Below are 14,266 nucleotides of genomic sequence, written 5' to 3' on the forward strand. Positions count from 1 at the left end.
AGTTCTAATTTAACAACAATGTCAACAAAATATAAACTACTTGAATTATCACAGAATGAGAATTGGCAGCTTCCACCAAAGCACCTTTAAAATCACAGATTTATGTGATATATGAAAAGTAGAAAAATATTTAGTATTCAGTAGAAAAATACTAAAATGATCCCAGCTTTAATAAATTGGAATATTCTTTTAAAATCTTATTCACAGATGTGTGCTAGGGTGAGGGTGTCTGGTTCCAAACTTGGCAAAACCTCTATCATTACGCTTACAACTACTCTTTAAGTGGAAACAAAATTGTAACGAATGTGATGTGATAATGAAAAGAGTGGAAAGAGAGAGAAGTGACCCACAAAAAAAAGGAACAAAGAAAATGACATGCTGGGGAAGTAAGAGTTAATAAACCGAAGGTAGAGCATGGGAGAAAATGGAGTGTGGGAATTGAGGTAATTGTTTCATTTTTTTTTTTTTTTCTCCAGCAAAGAAAAACTCCCTATTACATCCTACCCATGGAAAAGCAATCAAGTCAATGTATTTTCTCAGTGGAATCAGTAGGTTTTAGACAACAGTTTTTATCAAATCCCTTATACTGGGTGCTGCATGAAATACTAAAAATGTTGTTAGATTAATTGGCAAACCACTGAGAACCCTCAGGTACACAAACACAGTGCCCATGACGGTATATGAAGACCAGAGATGCATAATATGGGGAGATATGAGGAATTGAGACTGAATCTCAGAACGAGGTCCTTATTAGTTTCATCTGAGTTTAGAAATTAGCTGCAAAACTTCGTTCTAGTGGAAAAAAAAAAATTTTAAATTAAATTAAACATCAGAAAAAATAGAGGAGCAATATATCTTTCTAGGAAGTATTATTGCTTCAAGAGAGGAAAGTGATAAAGCCTTCTAAATCAGTAAGACAGACAAATGTCAATAACACATGATCTCGTGAGAACATGCAACCTCTTCAGAAATAGGCCATATCTGAGAAACCATTCTCAGAACCATTGAAAGTTCTGCTTTGCTGTCTGCCAGGCACATATGGGGTTTACTAAGCAGAAATGATAACCCTTTGTTACTTTTCACTTCTATACATAAAATTGGCAGAAGGTACCTCCAATGTATTCTATAGAGTATTTGTTGAAGGACTCTACAAATAAAATTTGTTAAATTGCTTGTATTTAGACTTTGACAAAAATACTCTAAGTATATTCAGACAAAACAGTTCTGTATGAGGAACTGGAGTGCTTAAATGCCTGAAGAGCTGCTTGTGATTCAGGTTGTACTGGCAGTAGGAAACAGGAAAGCTAGGACAAGTTTTACCTTAGGAGGTATATATAGCCTTAGTGGCAACAGAACTGCAAACAAGCAGCTTCCTGTGTGTCCATAGGGTATTATTTTCTGCCTTAGAATGTTGTGATAGAGAGATGAACCAAGAGGATGGGCAGCCATTTGCTTAAAAGCAAGGAAAATTGTGGCATCTGTAAGACGATCTCTTCAAATCTCATAAAGTCAAACACCAAAAGTGGGACAAGAGCTCTGTATTTTTCTCTGTCTGTAGCTCTCATGGCTAGGTTAGTCACCCAGCCATCTATGCAGATACTTCTATGTGTGGGAACTCTCTCTAAATAATAGTAGGTATGTGCACTGATGCTGCTTGGAGAAGCAGCAAAACAATTCCTGCAAAACACCGCTCTTGCCCTTGGCAGGAGAATGGATTCCTCTCCCCAAACCCCTGACCCTACAGGCAGGACCCATTCCTTGTTACTAGGGGTGTATTTGGCCTCAGGTGTGAAGAGGTTTTGGTAGGAGCTGGAGAATGTAAAAGAATGTAAAACCCCTCTTCTGGGTTTTAGCCTTTCTGTTTTAGTCATTCTGTTTTGCCTTTTTAAAGAAGAAACATTCTTTTGATCAAAAATAAAGATTTTAACCTCTTTCTGATAACAGTAGGATTTAATTCCTATAGTACACAAAACCTTTGCTAACTGATGCTAATGCAATTCAAGGAAATTTTCAGGTCCATGCAGGTAGAGGACTTTGTATATTCTCTCACATTTAACTTTATTTGTCTAAACATCATTCATCTAATCTCGGGTGCTTATATAACTTCTAGGAAGATATAGGGACTTTTGGAGGATAACTCTGTAAATGACATAAGTCATTCTTTCTGTTATCTATCTTTTCCATTGAGTAAGGATGACAGTTTACACTTGACACTGAACTTTGGGATGGCCTGGCATGTTAGCAGTTAGAAAAAAAGCAAATGAAACTATAATCATTTGCAGTTGCAGACTAAATAATATATATCACTTTTACATTGGAATGATCCAGGCATCTGTGACTTAGAAGGTGATATTAACCAGGTTCTTTCTGAACACATTAATAGAACTTATTCCGGCTACTGAGTTTTAGAAAAGGCTTAGCTTAAAATAATACCTTTTTTTTTTTTTTTTTTTTTTTTTCCCCTCCTGTTGCCAACAGAAATGTCTTCTGTACTGCTTTCAGTGAATTCATTTATCTGTTGATGATGAACATCCTCTGCTTCTAGAACCTTCGTCTTCAAAACCCTAGAATCTCATGCGGGAAGGTTAAATGCTATGCATTTAACTATGCATTTTTAGTGTTGGAATTTTAAAATGCTTTTATAACTTTTCTCTGTTTGGTTTGCTTTGGTTAGTATGCACTGTTTTGTACCCATATTGCCTGCAATTAACACTGCAATGGTAATCTTCCTCACTGTGTATACATGCATGTAAGAAACTCTTCTCTTTCCCTGCAAAAAAAGAAAATTCATACTCACTTTTGCCAATCCCAAACTGTGATTAGACTCCAAAAATTAACACTATCATTTTTTACCCCAAATCTCAGAAGTATTTCACATAATCAGATTCATTTATAAGGGAGTTGAAAATTCACTGGATTCAAATTGGATATGTAAAATACATACAAAGGAAGAAACTACTCTACTAAACTATGGCCACCTGGTTTATATATTGCTTGATGACTCCAGAAATTGCACTGACTATTAATTTTAAGTAAAAAATCCTTTCATAGAAAATCTCAAGAATTTTTGTTTTGAGCTGAAAAATATTCCAACCATTCTGAAAGAATTCCCTATGCTGCTTTACTTCGTAGTGGGGTGAATGCAACTCAGTATGTACCAGATCAATGCCTTCAGCTATGCCTAACCTTAGGGCTGTGCATTGTCTGAAATAGATATAACAAGATTTTTTTGATAAATTGAAGTTTGAAACTCAGAACCTGCTAATTCAGAACAAAGTCCTAAGGTCTTTTAGGCAGCAATCTGCCCTTTTAGAGAGAAAAGTATACCTGTAAGGATAAACCCTCATATAACTACATGTTGCATGCAGTTGCACAAAAAATGGCTGGTGGATGTGGATGTGTTGTCTATTTCTTGGTCACTGTGGATTCATATGGGAAGTTTGGTTTCAAAGTCATTTTCTAATTATTCTGATTTGGAGAAGGGATTTGAACCTAGCATTCGTAAATTCTGCAGTACATAGAGGGATCACAGGCTGCACCATTTGCTTTTACTAACCATTTACTCACTACAGAAAGATTATAGTCTTAGAGCTCCTGTAAATGAGCACATGAGTCACTACTCTTTGGTGTTTCTCACTAAGATGAAAGTTGCAGACATATTTATTTATTTATTTTTTTTCTCAGATTTTACTATTGTCGGTATCACCATTAGTTTCTACCTATATTTCTATCTCTGTAATGTCTTGATTTCTCTACTGTATCTCAACTATATACCTATATAATCAATATCTAGGTCTATACATATCTAGTTGATCATTATTGGTAGTTTGTAGTCACCCGCTGGTCTGCAATGACTTGCAGGATCCCTGCAGTGCTGATTTGGCACCTCTCTAAGTAGCACTGCCTGTTACTCAGTAGGGATTTTGCACAGTACAAGAACCTATAGACTGGCTGAACCAAAGTATTACAAGAGAGTTTTAAATAGAGTGCAGTCAGTGGGTGCCTGTGGCCTCATTTATTTTTGAAAGGCTGTATTGATGTATCTCCTCCCCAGAATTCAAATGGAAATCTGGGAGAAGATCCCTTGAAAGACAAGTTGGAGAATGAGGGAGACCCTCTTTACCCCCTGCATTAACATTTCAACCTTGCCTCAAGTGCTTAGTACTGAGTTTGAGAACAAGGGAAATGATGTCCTGAGGCTTCAAGGCACTACTTCTCCTTTGTTCTGACGTAGGCCATCCTGTCTATATAGATTACCGTGCTTTAGCAGGAAAGGCTCCCTTATGTCCTAAGAAGGTAATAACTTCTCTTCACATCACCACTATCTTGCCTCTGCAGTCATATTGCTAATTGACCTTTGGTATCTCTGATACCAGAGACCATGCTTAAAAAGCCATCTGTACTTACCTTTAAATGCCTACCTATTCATCAGACCCAACTGCTGGATAATGAGTCCTCACATCTGACATGTAATGACCAACAAATTAGGTAGTGGATTATGAGACCAGGGTTAATCATCTACAGCTTGCATTTGATTGTAATAGTCTTTTTTTTTTATATATATATATTTTTATTATTATTCTTTTGCATGCTTCTGTGCAGTATTTCACAAAACAACAACTAGAAAAAAATGATTTGCAGCTTTCATAAAAGTAAAACTTAAAGGAGTAAAATCTACAATCCAGCTCTACATAATGACTTGGGCAATTGAACCCTGAGTTGCTTCAGAATCTGAATTCTAGTTTCTAATTTTCCAAAGGGAGTTTTCACCCTGGTGCAGACGTTGACTGAGATAATACATAAAATGTCTAGGCAACGAGTTCCTACATTGGAACTGAATAGTTGTGAGGACAGAGTTATAGAAAGGACACTTTCTGAAAGCCAGGGAGGGAAGTAAGAGAGAGGTCACTCATGGATATTCAAGCAACACGTGTGTGTCACGGATCACATGTAATGGAGAAGCAAGAAGCTTTCTGGATATTCCTTGGTAGATTGAATCCTATGTGTGGATCTCCGTATTTTTTTGGTTCTAGGGGAAGTTAGAAGTTGTTACCCTTAGGATCCTCAGTTCAGTAAACCAAAGAATTATGTGGATCTAAAAATATTGGTAATCCACATTAACGTGCTACATAATATGCTAAAGTCACACTTGGCTGGTCTTGGGGTAGAAACGTGTACAAGAAAAGTGGTAGATGGGGTATTAGCATGGACTAGCTTCAAATTTCTTGGCTAAACTTGTGCTATCTTTTCTTAATTACTAACACCAATTGTTACACTGACCCAGAGTATCTTACACTAAGCAACAAGACCCATCACTGTAACGTTAGTGTTCAACTTGACATTAAAAAGTGAAGTCTATGACTGGAATTTACAAGTTTTAGTCTTATTTTGAAGTCAGGTGCTTACTTTGGTATGACAATCACACACCAAAAGAGAAGGAGGTAAAAATTTAAGTGGTTGGTGCAGTCAACCATAACATGATATTCCAGATTGAATACATTTTTCTAACAGAGTACAACACAAACGAAAACAGAAAGCTGGTTGTCTGTGGATATTTTTACAATCTCTGAGAAAAAGACTATTTAAAAATTAAATACAACTTGATATTAATTAAAATATTATTATTATTTTTTGGACTTGATTGATGTCTTTAAAAATCTCTAACTCAGTGACTACTATCTGCAAAGATTCTGAAAAAATCTGAAGTTTGGCTTAACATCTACAAGCCTGTTATATTTTCATTTATTTATTTATTTATTTATTTATTTATTTATTTTTCTATCCCCCCCTCCCCAAGATATTTCATGCCATTTTATATCTGGGTAAAATAACAGGGGAAAAAAAGTGCTTTATTTCCCTTTTTTTTAACTAACTCTGATTGAGTGTAGTTGATAATTAGGATTATCTGGATAATCCTAGGCACTGCACTGAAAGCAGAATGTAGGGTTGGATAGAAATATAACGTATTTGAAAAGACAGCATATTTCTTGATAGGAGGTAGTAACCTGGAAGAGCAACAAACATATTAGGGATTATCAATCCAGCTGAGATATAATTTCACAATGTTGATATTTCCTGTAAAAGGGGGAGTGGGTCACTGTCAGGGGGCTAGAAGAATGAAATATTTGTTTGTTTTCCATCCATTTTATTTTTCACTTTACACCCAGGTACACAGTACAGTGAAAGGGAAGAAGATTAAATAGGCAGTACAAAATTAATAGGCAGAGCTTTCCTTATGGAAAAACTGTTATATCTCTTCTTTTAAAAAGCATATTATTTTTTCATAAAGTTATTGTTTGGCAACCTATAATCTTTTCGTTAATACAAATGGAATTCACATGTACAATGTTCAACATCTTTGCTCTAACAAACTACTACTTCTTCCTTCCAATCTTAAGGTGTAGAAAGTCAACTGGTTTTGAATAAATTTAGTGATCAATTTATTAAAGTCAATGGAAATTAAAGGCCCATTTTCTTAGAAGTGACTTTCAGTGACAAATATGAAGAATGTTATTTTTCTACTTTTTTTTTTTCAGAACTGTCTGATAGCCTTTGCCACATAAAAGAAAAAGAGTCCTGTTTCAAGTGAAATGAAAAACAAAACTTCTCAACAAATAAGAGGTCATCATAATCCCTGGAAAAAAATAGCTAAATTTATGTCAATATTTGTTTATGTATTTATTTTGTGGGGAGCTTATAATATGAATACCTGGATTGATGACATACATAAGTGACATACCACATTGAATGAATATTTAGTGTTTTATTTTACAAATCTGAGAATAAATCTTATTTAAAGAAGAAACTTAAGAAAAGACTATAATAATTATTGAAAGGTTTCTGGTTGTTGGAGTTGCCTACCTGAGAAATTAGTACATCAAGTACTTTTTGCAACCAAGATGTGTGCTATGTGTACATGTGTGTGTAAGCTAATTTTTTTTTTTTTAATGAATAGGACTTGTGTTGGGAAGGTGGGAGGTCAAAAGTTTACATCTTCCTGAGGAATCATCATGAAGAATGAGTGCATACAGACTGGTGTGGTAAAACACTTTACGTATGGCAGTGCTGTATTGGAAAGTAACTTGGTGAAAATCTTGTACCATTTACAGAATGCTTCTTTCATATTAAAAATAAACATGGAATGTACAATATATTATTTTATATACATAACTGAAAATCTGTTCCTTCTTTCCCTACCTGTTAATCTTGTAGTTATACAAAAAACTTGGTGTCCCCTCTGGTGGTGATGATAGCTCTAAGGCTGTATAAAGATGCAGGAAATATAGCTCCCAGTATAATTTTAGGTGTTGCTAATCAAATGCTGGAAAAGAAACACAGAACCATAAGCATGAATTCTCACTCTGAAATATGCTTGCTATTAGCCTCTAAATTAAGAAATCATCTGCAGACACTGAAGCAGCAGGAAATATGTAGTAGCAACAATGTTCTAGAAATAAGTGAATACAATGTTTCTAACATCATATATCTGTCTTAATAGTGAGGAACCTACTCTGATTAAGTATGTTTTTGCACACTATTATTTGTATTCCAACTCTACCCAGAGATCCTGCTTGAGCTGCCTTTGTACCAGGTACTGCAAAGATATATGGCAAGTCACTATAGAGTCTTTGCAATGACAACTCTCTCTCTAACCTTACAGAAGCTGAGAGAAATAGAACACTGCACCTTTAGTGAACAGATACAGAGCTGAGACATGGAAAGATTAAATGACTTTTTGTAGGATACATTACATAAAGCGATATGATGAATTTTATTTTAGGCTTGGATCTGTAACGACTCACTGTTTTAGTAATTAATTATCATGGTATTATTCTCATTCATTTCTTCTTAAGACATCAGTGATGGGATCCTGTTGCTGTTGTCCTATTAGATCATAAAAGTATTAGTTACCTTCTGGAAACTGGATCTCCAGGAACTGATTGTAATTCAAAGTATGATCCTGCCCACATTAAAGCCAACTAGATTTGCTATTGCTTTTTGTAGAGTTTGCATCTATCCTGAGCAAATTGTTGGGTTGGTATATATGAAAGTTGTAGGAGGCTTATGATACCTTTTGATTCCAGGCAGGTACTGCTTACTTATATGCTGTATAATGCCTCCTGCAATCACTGCACTAGCCTTATTATTCATCTCTGTTTCCCAATAAACTCATGCACCTAGGGCTCTTACACACCTGTGAGAGCTTCCCCCACATTGGCAGCTGTGGGGTGCAATGTGATGTATTTACTTCTCTAAATTTGAAAATCTACAGTATAGAAAGGCATATCAGAACCAGCCACTTTAGTGCCACTTTATTGTCAAAGAAAAGACTGGGTTAATAGGGTCTCTACTGTTAATTGTTTTACCCTATAGTTAATTTCAAAATTGGATGGCTGAATCGTGATCTTAGAGTACCAATTTCTTTCTATTCATTGTGAAAGGCAGATATATTATCTGGCTCAGAAGTAGATATCTAAAACATAAGTGAATGAGATAGTTCCTACCTAAGACCTTTGAAATCTCTGACAACGAAGTCTTCATTATGATCTGTGTAGGGTTCTGCTCCAGAGTGAATTTCATGCACCATGAAGAAATCATCAGTCTCTTGTTTCTATGGAATATATGATCATTTTAGTCATAAAATTCTATTTCTGTAGAGTAGCCACTCTCTAAGGAGTTATTTTAGTGTCTGCAATGTGTTCATGTACATATTCAGTATACAAAGGATGAAACGTTAGCCTGCTGTAAAAACATGTCACCTGTATGTTATTAATGGATGCCATGAGAAGTCTGAATCAGCAATTTGCCTATGGGCTTAAATACTTCAGTCCTTGAGTAGACTCATAATATGGTATCCAATCTTCCTCTGATAGTTCTAAGATGGTTCTAGCTTTCCCTCTTTTTGTTTGCAAAGTTACAAAGAAAAAACATTGGAAGCACTCAGTCAAGCCAACTGGTGCCTTAATGTTGTGTATGCTAACAATTTGAGCAAGAGATGTAATAATAATCAAGTTGTATAACACCAGAACAGTATTTGTTGACCATTTGTAAAAGAATAAGTTGAAAATGCAAGAGTTGCACATTATGGAAAAGTCTGATGTTGAGGGTTTTAAAACTCCATTAACGAACCTTTATTGAAACAAAAAGAAGAGAAAATGTCAACTTTAGCATAATTGTTAAAGGCATACTATATTTTACATCTCCAAAACAAATATAATAACCTTGCAGGATAAATATTCTACACTGTGGAAAACACTGAATGCTTAAAAAAATGCTGTGAGGGCATGAGAAGGATACAGACTGGCTGTTGTCCAACTCCCCATTTGTAGCTTATTGCTGTAAAATTTCCATATACTTCCCCTGAGTACAATGAAAAACTGTGTAAAGTGATACTTCTGGCTTTGAATGAACTAACAGCACCAGGGAATTCTTACAACAAAATGGAAGAGGGGCAGCTTATACAGTTCAATCACTTTTTCCTTGGAAAAATGGATGCATAAAAATATTGCTAAAGGTCTGCCTCTAATATTTTCTTGGTATGTTTAAACCTTGTTCTCAAACATTAGGCAACTTTGTGAAAAGTGGATCTAGGTAGTGACAAGCCTGAACATGCTTTAGACATTACTGAAGCTTTTAAAAGGTGTGGTATGTAAGAAGTTCTCTGCAGAGCTGCATTTTAAGCTAAGGATTTAGTTAATGCTAATAATGATATCTTGCTTACATTAAGGCCTTCAAACTGAGAATTTGACAGGTGTGCTCTAGTTACTGCAGGTCCTCAAAAAGTGAACAGAGGTAAGCCACTGGATGAAAAAGTAATTTTATTTATTTTTTTTTCCATAAGCACCATACAAACATGCTTAAGGTCAATATTTACCAGTGAATGGGAAGATTTAAGCTCCTGAAACTCAAAAGGAGCTATGTCTTTTACTAAACATATACTGAACCCTATGTGCAAGGTGAGATCCACAAAGGTATTTAGATTAGATTACATTTAATGCAATAAGTAGGAGTCAAAATACTTATGAACATGAACCTTGGTTGCATGAGGAGCAATTCAGTGTATGCACTGTTAGGGTGTGAAGTTCTTTACACAGCCTGTCCACAGAGAGAAGGTCAACACACCAGGTTGGGTACCTACTGCTTGGGAGGTGGTGACTGGAGCACTGCAAAACTAAAAAGTCAAAATGCTTATTTTAAAAATCATTGGTTGAACCACAAATTGAAAAGTATTTGTTTTATTTTGCAGACAGCAGATATAATTTATTAAAATGCACAGCAATAGGAATAAAAATAAACAAAGTTCAAAAGAATAAGAAAGCCTTTTCCCTCCTTAGTTTGCTACCATGATCTGATGAAGAATTTTTCTTTCTTTCTCATACATCAGGGTGAGTACCCTGAAATACCTAACTACAGCTTATAATTTTTGATTCTGTGTCAGTAACAAATAGTATAATGAGGCCACAACCCTGGGCTGTGTTCCCAGCCTGTCCTTTGCCCCAGGGATACAGGCTTAGATGATACTCATGCTTCCTGCCCATGGCCAAGCACAGCTGAACCATGCATGCCTGTGCATACAAAGTTGAAGAAAATATGTGTTTTAGGTTTTCTTTGCAATTTTTATATAAAAAGTCTTAGACAACAATCATCAATAGATGCAAATGAGATTTGATGTCCAGCAAAACTTTTTAAACCTGTGTTTACAATAAGGGAAGAAAAATAAAAATAATAATAATAATAAAAAGTAGGGTTCTTTGCAGTCTTGCAAGACCCTGAAAATTTGCAGAAATTTGTGTTTATGCTGGTCAGCAGCTCCCAGCTTCCATGTGGTACATGCAAGTGAGCAAGCAGCTGCATAACGTACTTGAGATTCTCACCTTTGTGGAAAGCTTTGGCTCCAAATTTTTGCTATGAATTCAACTCAATTGCCAAAGCTACGGGAAAAGCTGCTTGACTGCAATGAAGAAACTCTTATTCCTGTGTGTGTGCGCTGAAACCCTCCAAAGGTTCTTACCATGCTTTAGTGGGAGCTGAGAGCCACCACTGAGAACAGGCTGCCTCTCACGGTTGTAGGTGCTTGCCTTCCAGCAAAGGTGACTTAAAGAGCCCTAAGCTGCCACTGAGTCTGAACAGCTAAAGAAGAGACTGAATTTAGGTCCTTCATCTCTGGGTCAGCGATGCTGGATTGAATATCTACATGCATATTTGAGTTGAATAGCCACACATGTACTGATAACACCCTTGGTGTGTGGGGTCAGATGTGATCTGGCACCCAGAGCATCAGGCATCACTGGGGCAAGAATTAATTTTGTTACCTTTGATTAGGCATGCCATAAATAGAACTTCCTCTTGTAACTTACTCCAGGCGTATAAGGTGTTGGGGATACGAAGAGCTTAATAGGTTAACATAAAAAATATAATACATATATTTAAATTAATAATATTAAAATTTGCTCCTGGGATAAGTCTTTGATTTTTTAAATTTCACCCTAGAGTAAAAATTTACATCTGAATCAAAACCCCTCAGAGATGGGGTTTGTATGTGGAAACTTTGAGACAAGTTTAATTATATTAGTGACTAATAAGCAATGGCCAAAATAAAAGGTCTGGACTCTGTGCAAGCCAATTTTGGAGTTTTTTTTTTTTTTTACTACATTGCATGGGGTTACACAGCATGGAAGCCAGCAGTATTTTTTTTCCTCTAACATTTTTGTCAGGAAACTTTATAGTCTTTTAATGAACGATCATTGTGTAATGTCCTGGAAAAGTTCCCTCAGTCTTCCTAACCAGGACATTGGACTAAATAAAATGGGTCCCCATAGAATCCATCTCAGTTTTCTAAAAGAACCACCCGATTTTTTTGTAGGGTGTCTGGTCTGATGGAAACTGACATTTTATTAAGACATCCAACTTTGCATGGTTAAAATGGGGTTGAAATATCTGGAGTTGGACTTATACTAAAATGCATATCCTTAGCTGTAGAAATGATCAGAACAATTACCAAAGGAGATGCTGAACCAATTTCTGGGAATCTTTGGCTGAAGTTTGGAAGTCTTTCCAAAATATGTGCTTTTATTATGTTTTTTTGGTCAGCTTTGTACCAAGCAGAGTAAGTCAGATTATGTCATACCACTATCTTATGATCTATCTTATCATACCATTCTAAAATTTAGACTGATATTTAAGTAATCAATAAGGAAAAGGCTGAGTCACTCATACAGGAGCAATTCTTGTCCTACCCAGGCAAAACTGGAATGTCAGCACTGCAGGTAGAGACTCTGCTTGAAGTTTGTGTGTCATAAGTGCAAAGCTCAAAGGAAGTACAGGGACTCTGCATTAGCAAAGAGGGTGCTTTTGGGGACATCTGGTATGAAAGATGGCATGAGAGAAAGAACTATTAAGGCATGAAGACCAACCAATTGGTAAATAAACATTACAATAAATTAGTGGAAATGGGATCAACTAAAGTCAAGCAGTTGCAATAACCTGCCACATACAGAAGCAGTTGGACAGTCATTCCCCTCCTGTTAGAAGCAAAGAGGGCAATTTGGCATGCATGTGTGACCGTATAATCTTATTTTCCTTTGAATTCATCAGTCCTGAATAGTGTTCTGAATACGCAATACAATGTAAGTGTAGTATTTTTGCTTTATAGGAGATAATTCTGGTGGTGACAATGATTTTTTCTCTGATAGGAACATTGGACTGCTCCGGGTCTTGTGTTTCATAAGGAATTTTAAAAAGTTTTGGAGTAGATATGAATTTGCAACCAAATATCAAGCAAACTAGCATATAAACCTTGCTTTTAGGCCACAGCAAGCTAGCAGAGCATTGAATCATCATTGAATCATTTTTATTAGTGACACTACTGTACCTCCATAATAACTAGGACAAATGCTTGCTACTTCACAGAAAATACTTGCTGACCCACCCATTAGCTCCCAATCAAACAAAGCAGAAAGACACAAGACTGATATATTATGAGCCTCTCATTACTGAAATTGCTTTTATTACCCACAATATCTAAACTTTATTACTGACAATGATGGTATTCAAGTATCCTTGGGAATTTAGAGTGTTCCACAGTTCAGAAATGCATCAGCCTTGCCAACACTGAATGTTATAAGTAAATAGGCAGCAGAAGAAATTCTAACTTCCAAACAGTCCAGAAGCCAAACAAAATATTACGGGCAGAAAAAAAACCAAATCCAAACATAATTATATAGCTGGAGTTCAGGTTGTTTGGACTTGGAATGAAACTGCTTGCCCACTCCTATCAGGGGATCTTTACAGTTCCAAACCCACGTATGCCTCCCATTTACTATTTCTATTCTATACCAGCCTGCTATTTTCTGTTCAACTGGTAAGCAAAAGTCACTTTAAAATTTATTTTTTAGTCTGTATTTATCGTCAACTGTCAGACAACAATAGCAGTCAAAAGAGTGTGCTAGTCCATCTGTCTTTCAGGCAATCCCTCTAGAAGAGATTTTCTTTATCTAGATGGAGTTTTTCAGTCTGTTTCAGAGCCATCCAGAAAAAGTGTTTCCCAGTGGTCCATAGGAATAGCAAAAGTGGCAATTAAATTCTCCTAATGTTTCTGGAAAATCTTTATACTTCATGCTGTCATGATCAAGGTAGGTTAATGAGACACATATTAATATTTGCAGAAAAAAGTCCCCGATTTTAAATTGGATGTCTTAAGACTGTAAAGCAATGAGACTATAATTTTATTTCACATTTAAAGTAAATCTTATTTTATTTAGATTAGATTGAAACTGATATAATAGTATGATTATTTTAGATTGAGAAAGGTGCAATAGGTTTCACAGAAATTTTCAGATCTATTCTAGCCAATTATAAAAATGGTTTCTCTAAAAAGGGAATAACCAGATTTTACATTTTCTGGGGCAGAGATGTCCCTTATCACAATAGTCCTGCAAGTGACATAAAGTTGTCAGACACCTTTTTTTTCCTTTAATGAATTGTTTTATTTGAATAGAGAGATAAGCTCCTACTTCAGAGCTTGCCAAATTGCCCTTTTATTCTAGAGCTTCATGCCTTCTTCACAACCTTGCTTTCAGCTAGATCAAAAAATTTCCAACTCTCTGAGGCCTGTTTCTTGTCCATGCCCTAGATCTTCAGGAGACATGTGGTCTGGCCACAAAGGACCAAAGCCCAAATGGGCAATGGGGGTCGAGAAATGTTTTTTGAGGTGACTTTACAGGAGAGGAATAGTCAGTGGTTTACTTAAAGATGAAATGAGTGGTTG

This window comes from Anas platyrhynchos, chromosome 2 (genome assembly GCF_047663525.1).
Source record: "Anas platyrhynchos isolate ZD024472 breed Pekin duck chromosome 2, IASCAAS_PekinDuck_T2T, whole genome shotgun sequence".
Lineage (NCBI taxonomy): Eukaryota > Metazoa > Chordata > Aves > Anseriformes > Anatidae > Anas > Anas platyrhynchos.